The sequence below is a fragment of the Nomascus leucogenys genome, chromosome 13, assembly GCF_006542625.1.
Source record: "Nomascus leucogenys isolate Asia chromosome 13, Asia_NLE_v1, whole genome shotgun sequence".
NCBI classification, from domain to species: domain Eukaryota; kingdom Metazoa; phylum Chordata; class Mammalia; order Primates; family Hylobatidae; genus Nomascus; species Nomascus leucogenys.
Window position 1 is genome coordinate 35,541,460 of NC_044393.1, and position 16,048 is coordinate 35,557,507.

Sequence of the window (16,048 nt, forward strand, 5' to 3'; positions counted from 1 at the left end):
AGAGATTGCTTCGCGGGTGTCACGCACCAGACGCTGTGCCGGGAGCGCCGGGAAGGGGGTACGCGCCCCAACCCCGGCCGGGGGAGGGCGCACTCTGGCTCCTCTCTGCGTTTTGAGCCTCCCCTCCCCCGCCAGGCCTATCGCAAAAGGCACCCCCATCGCAGAGCACCATGTGTTGTGCTTCTACTCAGCTCGGTGGCGAGCCGGGCCCCAGCATGCGCATCTGGAAAGCGGGGGAGATTACCCTGGAGCTCGGGTGGGGATCGCGTGGGCTGACTTGATGTAAGACGATACCCACGGAGCCAGACCCGTTCTAGGGACTTGGCAGGTTCCTCTCCCTCCCCAGTGAGATCCGTCGTTCCTTGCAGCAATTAGGGGAGGGAAAAAAAGACCCACAGTATCACGTTTGGAGAGGGTTAGGAAGATGGCTGTGGAGTTCCAGGCCGCCCTGGTGGCTAGACATTGGTGTAGTTTGTGCCTGGCCTCGGTTTCCTCATCTGTAAACTGGGAAGAAGGCCCAAGTCCTGAGGCCTGTGACTGTAGAGTGGCGGAAGGCACTGGTGCACTCGCAGCCGGTCCTTCTGGGGTCCAGCTTCCCGAAGGATTGGGCAGCCCCGGGGCGAACCCCTCTGGAGCTACCCGGAGACCGTGCGACCGGGTTCGGCGCCCCAGCCGGCGAGTGAGCGCCCAGCGGTGCGCAAGGGCGGGGCCCGCGCGGGCCGGAGACGCCCGTTCGCTGTCGGCCAACCAGCGCCTGTCTCTGAACAGCCAATGAACAAGCGCCTTACAGCCAAGGCCGGGTCGGGAGCGAGGCTGCGGCGAGTGCGGCGCTGACAGACACGCGCGCGCGCGCGATCGCGCTCGGACCCCGGCCGCTGCCGCCATCACCGCCGCCCGCCCAGTAGCCCCTGAGCCGCTTCCCCTCGCCATGGAGGCGAGGCCGCCGCCGCCGCCGCGGGGCTCGGAGCCGCGGGCCGGGCGGCGGCCCTGAGGGCGAGTGGCGGCCCGAAACGCCGCCGCGGAGCCGAGGCGGAGCCGCCGTCCTCGTCCCCAGCGGTCCCGCCCAACGCCCGACTCTGTGAGTGTTCGCGGCCGCTGCGCCCGGGTGGGCTCCGGAAGGGGGGCGGCTCCCGGGGGCGGTGGGAGGGGTCCCGGGCCAGAGCCCGGAGCCGGGAGCCCGGAGACCGAAGCCCTCTTTTCCGGGTAGAAGCCTGCGGGCGCCTGCAGTTTGATTGTGCATCCTTGCGTCGCGGGGAGGGGGTCCCCGGAAACGTGCCGGCCCGGGCGCCGACCCCTCGCGACTGCCCAGGAACTTTGCGTGCGTCCTCCTGGGACCAGGCCAGGGCACTGCCAGAGTTCATTCTCAGAGAAGAAACTTAGAACGGCGAGAGCAGAATTTGCTCAGGTCCATTTAATAGGAGGAAAGAGGAAAACTCTTGGCATGAGAAAATTTGCTTTTGCAGTGACCAACTTTTCTTTCCCTTCAAGTCCACCTCCCTCGGTCCCCCGGCCCGTCTTCTAGGTCCCTCTCCTTGCTGCCCTCTCCTAACTGTTGAGGCTGTTTAAGAAGGGAAATAAGGGCTGAGAGCTGCCCAGAATTCAGAATAGGCCAATTGAGAACGCAGGTCCCCTCCCTTTTTACTTTCGGTAAATAAAAAAAAATTTTTGAAAAAATTAGTTCCTAATTATATCTCCTGAAGATTAAAAAAAATAACAGAGCTGAGTCCTGTCTTGAGGGTTTCGTTTTTATTTTTGAGATCACTGATGATATTTGTAAGACAGGAAAAGAAGAATGTGCAAATCCACCCTCTGCAGGGTGAACGCCATCAGAAGCCTTTGCTCAGCAGAGGGATTCCGGCTCTAGAACCAGTCACATCACCCTGGAGATGGCTTCGTTTGCCACCTGCTAGCTGTGCAGGCAGCATGAGAAACGGAAGATGGTGGGCGAGAGGAGGACTGACTAGGAAAGGGCGAACATCTTCCTGCCTGGCCACTCCTTTCAGAAACACAGATCTGATGCTGTCACTTGTTTACTTAAAAACTCCCTCGCTTTTCTTTTTCCCATGGGATGAATGAAGCCTAAAATGCCTTATCAGGTCATACAAAGCCCTTGACAATCTTGCCTCATTTTTCTCCTTTACTTTTAGCCTAATCTAATCCTTCAGTTCTCCTTCCCCTCATCCCGCTTGCTGGCTAGTATTCAGAGCTGCTTGACTGCCCCCTCACATGTTGGGATGTTTTTGTTTTATGTGATCCTCTTTCTTCCCCACCTTTACCTGCCAAGCTCCACTTTTTCTTTTAAAGTTCTTCTCATTTGAGAAACTTCTTACGGGCAGGAGCTGTGTCTTGCCCACCTTTCTGTCTCCCATGGTGGGAGAATTCTTCCTCCAAGTTGTCTTGTAGATTCTTTCAAATCTCTTCTCTCTTATGCCTAGGCTCTGTTTATTTCCCGGCATCCACTTGCCAAGAGATTTTTTCGTGTTTTGAAGGCCTGCTTGGAGTACATGCCCAGGACTTTTAGTATTTCTGATTCCCCACTTCCTCATGTCCATCCCACCCAGCCCCCATAAGCAGCCAGCAGGTGGGAACTGGTAAGTCCCATATCCCACTGGCTTCCAGAAAACTGTCTCTGAAAGACTAAAAGCCCTTCAGTCCCTTTTCACCTCTGCCTGCTCAAAGTGGCCTGGCTGATACCGTGCATTGTAAGGCATGGTGGGATCCCAGGGCCTGTTCTCTGTTTAGCCACTTAACATCTGGGTGAAATACAGAACCAGGAAAACCAACCCTCTGACTTAAGTACATTCATGTGCCTTTCCTTTGCCAGATGAATTGCTTGGGATACAAAAGTGAAGAAGTCAGTCCTTACCTTTGAGGAACTCAGAGTCTAATGTAGGATAGGTGGATATAAATACATCACAGGTGCTATAAGATTGTAATAATAATAATAGCTATTTTTTATTTGCCTTGTGACAAGCTATGTAATGTTTTCCATGAATTCCCTCAGTCTTTTCAACAGTTATAAAAGGGCTTATGCTTACTCTACAGGGTTGGAAACTGAGGCCAAACAGTAGGCAAATGAGGGAATAGTCAAGATTTGAATTTTGGCAGTGTATTTGCAGAGCCTCTGCCAGGCTGTGCAGGGAGCATCCCCTGCCTGGGTGATTTGGGAAAGCTTTCCTGGGACGGAAGGCCTTCGGATCATGAAGGACGCGTAAGAGTTTGTGCGTGGTGGACTGCACACATAGGCAAGAGGAGGCAGCACAAGCAAACTTGGTGGTGGAAGGAATCCACTGTCCTTGGGGAGGAGGGACGAGGTTAATCACAGCTGGATCGGATAAGGACAATGGAGAGCTACTAGAGGATTTAAAGGAGGTCAAGGACTTGGGCTGAAAGAGTTTTGGAAAGATCATTTGGGGGCAGTATAGGGCCAAATGCAGATGCCCCTGCAATATAGGAGGCACTGGTTGGGTCTGACAGAGGTAGAATCACAGCCTCTTAGACCCAGAGGAAGGTGTAGAGAGAATCCTGCTCAATTTTGGGAAAAGATAATTAATGCAGATGAGAGAAAAATTCAAAAGTTCTAGCAATACAAAAGAGTATGTAGAGAAAAATGTCCCTCCTACCCTGGCCCCAAGTCTCCTGTCTCCTTAACCTCCTCCCCAGAGATGGCTGAAGTTTTCAGTTTATATGGCCTTCCATAGACACTGTTCCTTTGTAAATATGTGCCTGCTTATCCATACTTCTCCCACCATGGGACGTACCACTCACACCTTACTGGGTTTTTTTACTTAACATATTTAGGAAATCATTCTATTATCAACTTATATAGAGAGTTATTTGTTCTTTCTGTTGACGTTCTTTTACTTACTTAGTTGTATGGCTGTACTGTAACATCTTTGGGTTAAATATTTGTTTCCAGGTTCTTCTATTACAGCAATGAATGTCCTCGTACATACTGTGTTATGTGCTCATTTGCAGAGTTATCTGAACAGTATGGTTTTAGAAGTGGAATTACTGGGTCAACAGATATGTCTGCATTTTTTATTTGCAGACATGGAGCCAGACTGCCATCCCTTTTCGGGGGGCTGTACCAATTTATCCTCTCCCCCAAAATGTATAGCTGGATAGATGATCTTCAGAGAATTCAGGAGGATCAACTATGATGCTTTTTCAGCTATTATATGCCTACTTTTCCTCCACAAATCCTCCCCCACCCTATGCGAATCTAGCCAGTTTCTTTGAATTTACAGAGGGAGAGGTTGAGGCCCAGAAGGATAAAACTAACTTGTGCAAGATGATCAGTGCGGGTGGTGGTGGGTTTTTTGTTTTGTATTTTTGCACCCCTCATGTTTGTATTTGCCAGCACCTTTCATTGGAGGTGCTCAGTGTCAGTTTGTAAACATCATTGCATTATTTTTCTCCATTTTCACATGGAAAAAAATGAGATGCAGGTGAAGTTTGAGTTATGAGAGGGAAACTGGCCAAATATAGAATCTTGTGATTTTACTTCCAGTGCAATAATAAATGTTTCCAAATGACAAAGCTGAAGAAATTTTGTTTGTTTGTTTTTTGAGATGGAGTTTTGCTCTTGTTGCCCAGGCTGGAATGCAATGGCGCTATCTTGGCTCACGCAACTTCTGCCTCCCGGGTTCAAGCGATTCTCCTGCCTCAGCCTCCCGAGTAGCTGGGATTACAGGCATGTGTCACCATAACTGGCTAATTTTGTGTTTTTAGTAAAGACGGGGTTTCTCCATGTTGGTAAGGCTGGTCTCAAACTCCTGACCTCAGGTGATCCACTGGTCTTGGCCTCCCAAAGTGCTGGGATTACAGGCATGAGCCACTGTGCCCGGTGAAGAAATGGTTTTTTATTGAGTCTGAGTACACCAAAAATAGCAATAATATAACACTAATAAAACTGAACAGCAGGCCCAAAAATAGCCCAACATTAAAATTTATTTTAATGTATTCTCTATGGAAAAGAGAATCCATTAAATGTAGAACTATATTTATTTTACTCTAAATTCACATCCATTTGTGTCAGTGTACAAGACATAATTTTTATAGTAGCAGTCAGTACATATAGAATATGATCTTTGAATTCTTGAATAGCATAAAATATTTTATATTTACTTATTTAAGTATTTGTTCATTTAAAATCACAGGCTGGGTGCAGTGGCTCACGCCTGTAATCCCAGCACTTTGGGAGGCCGAGGCGGGTGGATCATAATGTCAAGAGATCAAGACCATCTTGGCCAACGTGGTGAAACCCATCTCTACTAAAAATACAAAAATTAGCTGGGTGTGGTGGCACGTGCCTGTAATCTCAGCTACTCGGGAGGCTAAGGCATGAGAATCACTTGAACCCAGGTGACAGAGGTTGCAGTGAGCCAAGATCTTGCCACTGTACTCCAGCCTGGCGACAGAGCAAGACTCCGTCTCAAAAAAAAAAAAATCACAGTATAGTATTCCATGCATCGACAGCTGTAGTTTTTTTGTTTGTTTTTGTTTTTTTGAGACAGGGTCTCACTCTGCCACCCTGGCTGGAGTGCAGTGGCATGATCACAGCTCACTGCAGCCTTGACCTCCTGGGCTAAATGATCTTCCCACCTCAGCCACCCAAATAGCTGGGACTGCACAGGTCTGTGCCACCACAACCAGCTAATTTTTTTATTTTTTGTAGAGACATTTTCATGTTGCCCAGGCTGGTCTTGAACTCCTGGACTCAAGTGATCTACCCGCCTTGGCCTCCCAAAGTGCTGGCATTACAGATGTGAGCTACCACTCTCAGCCAACAGCTGTAGTTGGTGCAATCCTTTTTATTCTTTTATTTTTTTCTACCTTTTTGCTATTATAAATGGTACTTTTATACCCCTTATTCAAATACTTCTTTTGGATTATTTCCTTGGACTCTTACTCCCAACCTGGGCTCACCAAGTCAGAGGATACAGTTTCAGTGCCTAATTGCAATCTGTAAAGGTTGAACTAGTTTCCAACACTATCAGCAATTTATGGGGCCATTTCTTGACAATCCATCTAGTGCTATTACAAAGAGATGTAATGATACCTTGAATTAGGTTTAATTTACGTTGCTTTGGAAAAAGAGACCAGTAGCTAATTTAGATTTTTTGAAAGAAGTACGGTGCTGTGATATAGATTATCTCCAAGATTTATGTAACTAAAGCCAGCTTGTGGTTGAAGAAAGATTTGGTTGATGAGCTTGAAATAGTGTGGAAGTTTAGAATAGGATCATAGCAGTATAAAACATGACTAGATGCTGTTCAGTTGGAAATACCAGGCATTATGCCGGAAGCTGGGGACACCCCATAGTAACATGGACGTGATGTCTGTCCTCATGACACTTTTGGGTTAGTGCAGTAGCCAGACATTAAAATCATCTATGGTAATTATAGATGTGATGAAAGGGGAAGAATAGGGTGTCTTGGGAGTGCCAGAGAAGTTCAGCAGCTAAACAACATTTGCAGTTAAACATTTGTGAAGGCCCTCAGCTGAGAAGGGATTTGGTAGCTCAGGGCAGCGCTTTGCTAACTTGAATGTGCTCATGAACCATCTGGGAATCTTGTTAAAATGCCAAGTCCTGAATCAGTAGGTCTGGGGTGGGACTTGGGATTCTGTGTTACTAACTAGCTCCTGGGTGAGGCAGATGCTGCTGGTGGGTGGATCACACTTGGCGTAGCAAGGCCTAATTGAGAGCTTGGTGAGCACCTAAAACTGGCTGACCATGGTGAGCAGGAAGGGGCAGGTGGCTTGCAGTGACAGAGTAATTCTCTGCCTAGGCTGCACTTTAGATTCACCTGGGGAACTTAGAAAAATCAGCGTTGCAAATGCCCCACCTGCAGGCATTTTGATTTAATTGGTCTCAGTTGGGGCCTGAGAATGTGTATACAGTCATGCACAGTGTAATGATGTTTCCATCAAGGAGAGACTGCATGTACAACAGTGGTCCCATAAGATTATAATCCATAATTTTACTATACCTTTTCTATTTTTAGATATGTTTAAATACACAAATACTTATTGTGTCAGTTACTTACAGTATTCAGTACAGTAACATGCTGTACAGGTTCGTAGCTTAGGAGCAGTAGGCTATACAATATAGCCTAGATACGTAGCAGGCTGTACCATCTCATTTTGTGTAAGTATCCTTTATGATGTTTGCAGAATTATGAAATCACATCAGGACTCATCCTCAGAATGTATTCCCATTGTTAAGTGATGCATACCTGTATATATATTTTAACTCCCCAGGTGATTCTAATGTGTAGCCACAGTTGAGAACTAGAGACTAAGGACAGGGTTGAGACTAGAGAATGGCAAGGGGCAGAGTTGAGGGTCCTGTATGGCATGCAAGGATTTTGGACTTTATCTTGAAGGCAGAGCTAAATCTTTGAAGGATTTTTAAGCAGGAGGGTGAACTGATCTGATTTGCAATTGTTAAAAAGTTCGCTGTCGCTGTAGTCCAGAGCAGTAGTTTTCAAATTGAGGTAGATAAGACGATCCAGGGGAACTGGAAGAAAATTTAGAACTTTTTATTGTTTTTATCTAAAAGATAAGATAAAACATTTAATTTAGGAATTGTCACTGGCATCTTCTTGGGTCTATAGGTCAAACAGTTAAAGTGTTAACTGTAGATCTTTGGGTGTCCTGAAGAAAGAGACTGAATTCTGCAGTGAGCAGAGACATATTTATACATTTGTTCTCCATGTATTGCAACATGTTGTTAACAGTTTATATTAACCAGTTTTCATTGAACTAGCCTTTACAAAATGGACATGCAGAGAAACCAGTGATCGAAGAAAATACTAATAATGCAAGCACAAGCAAACAAGATGTCAGAGCTGACACTAGTCCAACTCCTGTGATGAATTCTTGGTGAGCTATTCAAATAAGTCAGCTCTTACTAAATTGGAAAGTATCAGGAAATTTATAAGAAACATGGACTTTCATGATCTGTCATTAATAGGAATTTTGCTTTAAGATTCCTTTTGGTCGTATGTAGAACCCAGCTGCACGGTGGCTCACACCCATAATCCCACTGTTTTGGGAGCCTGAGGTGCAGGAGGCCAGGAGCTCAAGACAAACCTGGGCAACATAGCGAGACCCCATCTCTACCAAAAATAAAAAATTAGCCATGTGGTGTCACGTGCCTATAGTCTCACTTACTTGGGAGGCTGAGGCAGAAGATTGCTTGAACCCAGGAGTTCAAGGCTGCATTGAGCCGTGATTGCACCACTGTACTCTAGCCTGGGGGACAGAGGGAGACTGTGTCTAAAAAAAAAAAAAGGACCGGGTGTGGTGGCTCACACCTGTAATCCCAGCACTTTGGGAGGCCAAGGCGGGTGGATCACAAGGTCAAGAGATCGAGACCATCCTGGCCAACATAGTGAAATTCCATCTCTACTAAAAATACAAGGGCGTGGTGGTGTGTGCCTCTGGGTAATCTCAGCTACTTGGGAGGCTGAGGCAGGAGAATCATCTGAGTCCAGGAGGCAGAATTTGCAGTGAGCCGAGATCTCGCCACTGCACTCAAGCCTGGGTGACAGAGCAAGACTCTGTCTCCAAAAAAAAAAAAGTATGTAAAACCTTGAGATATTAAATAATAAAATATGAGGCTATCACCAGTATGAAGGCATTTGAAAACCAAAAATTTGGAACAAAAGAGAACCTCTACATTTTTTTTGCAGTGATGTTTAAAGATAAAGGATATTCCATCAGATGCTTTACAAAATTTTGCTGACTTCAATGATTAAAATGTGTATTTTGAGGGTTTTTTGTTTTTAAGAGACAGGGTCTCTGTTGCCCAGGCTGGAGTACAGTGGCACAATGATAGCTCACTGCAGCGTTGAACTCCTGTGCTCAAGCGATCTTCCCGATCTTGGCCTTCCAAAGCTCTGGGACTACACATGTGAACCACCATGCCTGGCCAGTTTTTAAGTTTATTGTTCTTATAAAAGACAAAATGGGGCGGGGTGCAGTGGCTCATGCATGTAATCCCAGCACTTTGGGAGGTCAAGGTGGTCGGATCACCTGAGGTCAGGAGTTTGAAACCAGCCTGGCCAACATGGCAAAACCCTGTCTCTACTAAAAACACAGAAATTAGCCAAGTATGGTGGGCATGCCTGTAGTCCCAGCTACTCGGGAGGCTGAGGCAGGACAATCGCTTGAACCTGGGAGGTGGAGATTGCAGTGAGCTGAGGTTGCACCACTGTACTCCAGCGTGGGAGACAGAGCAAGACTGTTTCAGGGGGAAAAAAAAAGACAAAAAAACACATACCCTTGGCAGATTCTTCCTGCCCCACCTCCAAAAGGCCCACTTAAACAAAAGACAGACTGATGTACTACATGGAAAATAATTTTGTCAGGAAATCAAAATACCATTGGAAGATGTATAGAAAACATTGCTGAATATGTGAACAAACAATATTAGAACAAATTTTGCAGTGTGGGAAGTTTGGTATATGGTTATAAAAGTACAGAAGCTTCTAGCATGTCTCAGTATTGCTAGATTCTCTTTTTTCTTTTCTTTCTTTTTTTTTTTTTTTTTTTTTTGGAGACAGTTTTGTTCTGTCACCCAGGCTGGAGTGCAGTGGCACCATCATGGTTCACTGCAGCATTGACCTCCCAGTCTCAAGTAATCATCCTACCTCAGCCTCCCAAGTAGCCGGGACCACAGGCATGCACCACCATACCTATTGTTTTTGATTTTTTATTTTTAGAAGAGATGAGGTCTCACTATGCTGCCCAGGCTGGCCTCGAACTCCTGGCTCAAGCAATCCACCTGCCAAAAGACTTCCCAAAGTGCTGGGATTACAGGCATGAGCCACCGTGTCAACTGTGCTAGGCCTAGATTACCTTTTAATAGTTACATCCAAGAATAAGGACCACTTCTTTTGTGAGCTACTGGAGGAAAGTTGTACTGGAGAAGACATATTCTTAATAGTAAATGATTACCTTCATAAGAACATTACTATATGGAATAATAGACTGAATGTAAATTAATGGAACAGCTGCTTTGACTGAACAAAAGAATGAAATTCATTCATTACTTCTCTATGGGCAGGCTGTTGAGTCCACTTATTTGTTAATTATCTTGTGGTAGAGTTGTTGATGAGTTTTGCATTTTTCTTTTTTAAAAAAATGCCAACTTTTTGTTATGATAAGTGGCTACAGTTTGAGTAATCCTAATATGAAATCCAAAAGGCTCCCAAATCCAACACTTTTTTTTTTTTTGAGACAGGTTCTCACTCTGTAGCCCAGGCTGGAGTGCAGTGGCATGATCATGGCTCATTGCAGCCTTGACCTCCTGGGCTCAGGTGATCCTCCCACCTCAGCCTCCTGAGTAGCTGGCACTACAGGCATACACCACCATGCCCAGCTAATTTTGCAACCAGTAGGAATAATGCAAATATTACAAAATCTGAAAAATACCTGAAATCTGAAATACTTCTGGTCCCAAGCATTTCAGATAAGGAATACTCAACCTGAACCTAGCAAATATCATTTGAAAAAATAATATCTTAATCTGTTTCTTCAAATAAAAGTATTATTTAAATAGTGAATGAGAAAGGAACTACTTCTTAGAAACAAATGTGCAATGGTAGAGCATTTTCCTCTTTGTAATTTTTTTTACACGTAATCATTATGAGCTATAACTTACATATTATAAAATTCTCCCTTTTAAAGTGTATAGTTCTGTGGTTTTTAGTATATACATAGAGTTGTGCAGCTTTTGCCACTGTCTAGTTTAAGAACATTTCATCACCCCAAAAAGAGACCCTGCACCCATTAGCCTCACTTCCCATTCTCTCCTCCCTCCAGTCCCTGGCAACTACTAATCTTCCTGTTTCTTTGGATTTGCCTATTCTGGACATTTCATATAAATGAAATCATACAATATGTGACCTTTTGTAGCTGGCGTCTTTTACTTAGCATAATGTTTCTGGGGTTCATTCATGTTGTACCATGTATCAGTACTTCATTCCTTCTTATGGCTGAATAATATTCCATTATATTGATATATGACATTTGGCTAACTGGTTCATCAATTGATGGACATTTATTTGTTTCTGCTTCTTGGCTTTATGAATAATGCTGCTATGAATATTCATGTATAAATTTTTGTGTAGTCATAGGTTTTAATTTCTCTTGGGTATATATATATATATATATATACACACACACCTAGGAGGATTGCTGGATTAAACGGTGACTAACTTTGAGGGGCTGTCAAATTGTTTTCTAAAGTGACTACCCATTCCTAGCAACTCACAAGGATTCCAGCAGCAATGCAATAGGGGTCCAGTTTCTCCCAGCAATGCTCGGGTCCCAGTGTCTCCCATCTTTGCCAACATTTGTTACTCTCTTTTTGATTATAGCCATCTTAGTGGGTGTGAAGTTGTATCTCATTGTGGTTTTTATTTGCATTTCCATGATGATTTATGATGTGCATCTTTTCATGTGCTGTTGGCCGTTTGTGTATGTTCTTTGGGGAAATGTCTATTCAGATACTTGGCTCATTTTAAAATTTAGTTATTGCTCTTTTTATTTTTGAGTTACTTATATATTTTTAGATATAAGTCCCATATCACATATACGATTTGTAAATATTTTTTCCCATCTGTGGGTTGTGTGTTCAGGTTTTTGCGTGGGCATATCCTTTTGGGTAGATGTAGGAGTGGAACCGCTGAGTCAAATGGTAACTCTATGTTGGGTTTTTTTTGTTTGTTTGTTTGTTTTTTGAGATGGAGTCTTGCTCTGTCACCCAGGCTGGAGTGCAGTGGCATGATTTCGGCTTACTGCAAGCTCCGCCTCCCAGGTTCACGCCATTCTGCCTCAGCCTCCCGAGTAGCTGGGACTACAGGCTCCCGCCACCACGTTCAGCTAATTTTTTGTATTTTTAGTAGAGACGGGATTTCACAGTGTTAGCCAGGATGGTCTCGACCTTGTGATCTGCCTGCCTCGGCCTCCCAAAGTGCTGGGATTACAGGCGTGAGCCACCGCGCCCAGTTTGAGGAACCACTAACTTTGTTGAGGAATAAAAAGAACGCCTGCACCTTTTTACAATCCCAGCAGCAGTGTATGAGTGTATCAGTTTCTCCATATCCTTGTCAACACTTGTTATTGTTTGTTTTTTTAACTGTAGCCATCCTAGTAGGTGTAAAGTGGTATTGCATTATGGTTTTAATTTGCATTTCCTTAATGACTCATGATCTCACTGTGATTTTGTTGCATCTATAAAATTCTCATAATTTTACACATGAAAAACTTAGAAACAATTTTGTAACCTAATAAAAATCTCCAAATGTGTTTCTAAAAACATTTCCAGATGATCTAATGAAATAAAGAATCTAGGCATTGATCACCAGTGGCTGTTAAAACCATTAGGGAACTTTATAATACAGGGATCAGTCTGACAATCTTCTGATCAATCATAACATCTCTAAAATTGGGACAACCAAATCTTACATTCTTTCTATGTGATACTAGGAAGAACATATCATTCATGAAATAGTCTTGCTTGCCCCAACAAACAGAGTCAAACCTTCCTCTGATTAGTGTAGATCTGATTACCAGTTTATAGGATATAATTGGCAAATTTAGAATGTGAAAAATATTATAGGACAAATGAACCCATTTACTTCAAATGAATGGCAAGAAAAAAAAAGTAGATGAACTGCTACAGATTAAAAAAGACTTGAGGCTGGGCGTGGTGGCCCACGCCTGTAATCCCAGCACTTTGGGAGGCCGAGGTGGGCGGATCATGAGGTCAGGAGTTCGAGAACAGCCTGACCAACATGGCGAAACCCCGTTTCTACTAAAAATACAAAAATTAGTCGGGCGTGGTGGCGCGCACCTATAATTCCAGCTACTTGGGAGGCTGAGGCAGAATTGCTTGAACCCGGGAGGCGGAGGTTGCAGTGAGATCATGCCACCGCACTCCAGTGTGGGTGACAGAGCAAGACTCCGTCTTGGAAAAAATAAAAAAGAGTTGAAACATATTAATTGAACATAAGTATAGATCTTGTTTAGATCCTGTTTCATTCAAACCAACTGTAAAAAGTTATTTATGAGCCCATTGGGAGTAATTTAAATTTGAAAACCACTTGTATATTAGATGATTTTTAAACAATTTTAATTTTTTAAAGGTATTATTGTAGTATGGTTACATAAAAGACTCCTTTCTCTTACAGATAAGTACTGAAGTATTTTGGATTAAATGATGTTGATATCTGGAATTTGCTTTAAAATAATTCAGCGTGTTTGGAGGATTACAGATGAGACAAGAATTGCCATACGTTGATAATTATTGAAGCTGGATAATAGGTATATAAGGGTTTATCATAGTATTTTCTCTACTGTTGTATATGTTTGAGAATTCCCATAGTAAAAAATTAAAAGAGAAACCACTGTAAGGGAAGAGTTTTAGTGGATTTCAAGTCCATTTGTTAGAAATAGAAAAATGTGGCTGGGCACGGTGGCTCACACCTGTAATCCCAGCACTTTAGGAGGCCGAGGCGGGCGGATCACCTGAGGTTGGGAGTTCGAGACCAGCCTGACAAACATGGAGAAACCCCGTCTCTACTAAAAAAAAAAAAAAAAAATACAAAATTAGCCAGGCATGGTGGTGCATACCTGTAATCCCAGCTACTCGGGAGGCCGAGGCAGGAGAATTGCTTTAACCCGGGAGGTGGAGGTTGCCCTGAGCTGAGATCGCACCATTGTACTCCAGCCTGGGCAACTAGAGTGAAACTCTGTCTCAAAAAGAGAAAAAAGAAAAGAAAAAAAAGAAAAAATTAAAAATGTAGTAACTTTGATTAACTTTCAAAAGTAATTATATCACAGAAGATGGATATTTGCTAGCCATATTTAAAAGGAAATATTTGTATAATGGGGCGAAAAAATGATTATCACAATTTAGTAAACACAGCCATAGTGCTTCTTCCTTTGGATTCATGTTTCTTTTTGGTTATGATAGCATTAAAACCAAGGATTGACTTGGAATAGGACTTTTAAATTGCTCTATCGTAAAATATTAAAATGAGATTTTTCAAACATAATGAGAAATATTTAATCATATGGAGCACACTAAAATATTTTTAAGATGGGTTTTATATTACTGTTTTAATTGATGGGAGTACTATTATTGTGATCATTATTTATTTCGTTTGAAATGTTTTGTAGTATTTATAGGTATTAGTACCTCTGTTCTGTTTATAAATGAACATGTGTTGGGGATGTAGACTCTTATTTATTGGCGGATGTGCAGTCAAAAGGTTTGTCACTTATTTATTGGTGGATGTGCAGTAAAAGGTTTGTTTGTGGAGAATGGACTGGGCAGGGTACAGAGACTTATTTGGTGTTTATTAGAGCAAATGTTGCCAGTGATGATGGTGTTCTGGATTGGCTTAGGGTGGGAGGAGTGGTGATAGGGATGGAGATACATGGACAAGTATGATTTAAGCAGTAGAGGCGTTAGGGTTCTAGATTTCTGGCTTTTTGGAAGAGATGATTGCTAGTTAATGAACTGAGCTTTTGTGTGTGGGAAGAAGTTGAAACCTGGCCCCTGTGAATTGTGCAAGTAGTTCTTAAATATTGATTGACAGATAGCTTAACAAGTAACTAGTTTTCAAATATTGGTTGACAAGTGGTTTATTACAATATTGTAAATGCATTGATACTACCATCAATAAAGAGAATGTCTTCCTTTGATAATGTTAGCAGCACTGTTACCAGAGCAGTATGGGATAGTTGCAGGACTTTCACTGTCTAAAAGGAACTGGAGGCCCAAGCTTTTACAGGGATACTTCTGCTCTCCTGGTCCCCATGTCCCCAGTGATGTGAATGTCCCTGACTCAGTGCCTCTGCTCACGCTGTCTGTGAGATCACTGCCTTCCAGTGCCTCTTACCTCTTGGGCCTGCCCACTTTGTTAACAGGGACGGATTTCACAGTGATTTCCAGCCAGTATTTCTCTCTCCCCAGTTTGGGGTGGTAGCTAGAATGGTCCTTCAAAGCCCTCAAACACAGATGAGAAATAGAAGCAGCTCAGGGAGACTATATCTGGGCTAGGTTCTTGCTACCAGCTGGTGGAAGACAAAACCCCTTTTCTTCCTGTATTTCACGCCCAGTGAGCAGTAGTGCCATCAGCAGCAGTTGTGAACCCCTAAGTCAGTGATTCTCAATATGACTGACATGGTGGGGAAGACGTAAGTTTGAAAATGCATTTTCAGGCTAGGCGTGGTGGCTCACGCCTGTAATCCTAGCACTTTCGGAGGCCGACATGGGAGGATCACTTGAGCCCAGGAGTTCGAGACCAGCCTGGGCAACATAGTGAGACCCTGCTTCGACAGAAAAATAAAAGCTAGCCAGGTGTAATCGCATGCACCTGTAGTCCTAGCTACTTGGGAGACTGAGGTGGGAGGATTGCTTAAGCCCAAGAGGTCAAGGCTGCAGTGAACATATCACAGCACTCCAGCCTGGGCAGCAGAGTGAGACCCCTGTCTCAAAAAGAAAAAGCATTAAAAAAAAAAAAAGGTTTGTTAGTGTTTGTCTCAAAATTTTGCTCAATTTAAAATTATGTATATACTTTAGTAATATGTGTCCATGTTAATAGTTCTAAAAGTATATAGGTCTAATAGTATATATAGTATATATAGTAAAAGGTAGTTTCCTCTCCCCCTGCCTTCCAGCTTTCCCTTTCCATAGGCATCCACAAGTACTATGAGCAATATTTGTGAAACCATCCTGAAATACTACACGCCCATAAAATGTGAGTTACTTAAGTTTGGCATTTCAAGTAACAATAAGGGAAGATAGGAGAGTTTTATGTTTATCAAAAGGGGTGAATGTTATAGCAGATTGAGATGAGATGTTCTTACCTTTGAGTGGAATCTTAAGTGGAGCTCAATTCGGTTTCCCCAATGCTAGTGGGAGAGATTACTTAAATCATCCATATTTATCCAGTTGTACTTGGTAAGTTTTCAAAGGTTCTACTTTGAAGAGGGCATTTGTTGAGCAAGTAGTGGTTAATAG

General features: G+C 43.5%; 1 protein-coding gene across 4 annotated transcripts in view; it reads left to right on the plus strand.

Moving 5' to 3' along the window:
- The first annotated feature begins 743 nt into the window (after window positions 1-743).
- The window catches only part of PTPRA (protein tyrosine phosphatase receptor type A), a 173,190-nt gene continuing 157,885 nt past the window's right edge, over window positions 744-16,048 (plus strand). For all 4 annotated transcript variants that reach the window (XM_030826509.1, XM_030826511.1, XM_012511887.2 and 1 more), the window contains exon 1: window positions 744-1,078. The gene's annotated coding sequence lies outside the window, so the exon portion shown is untranslated. The remainder of the gene's footprint in view (window positions 1,079-16,048) is intronic.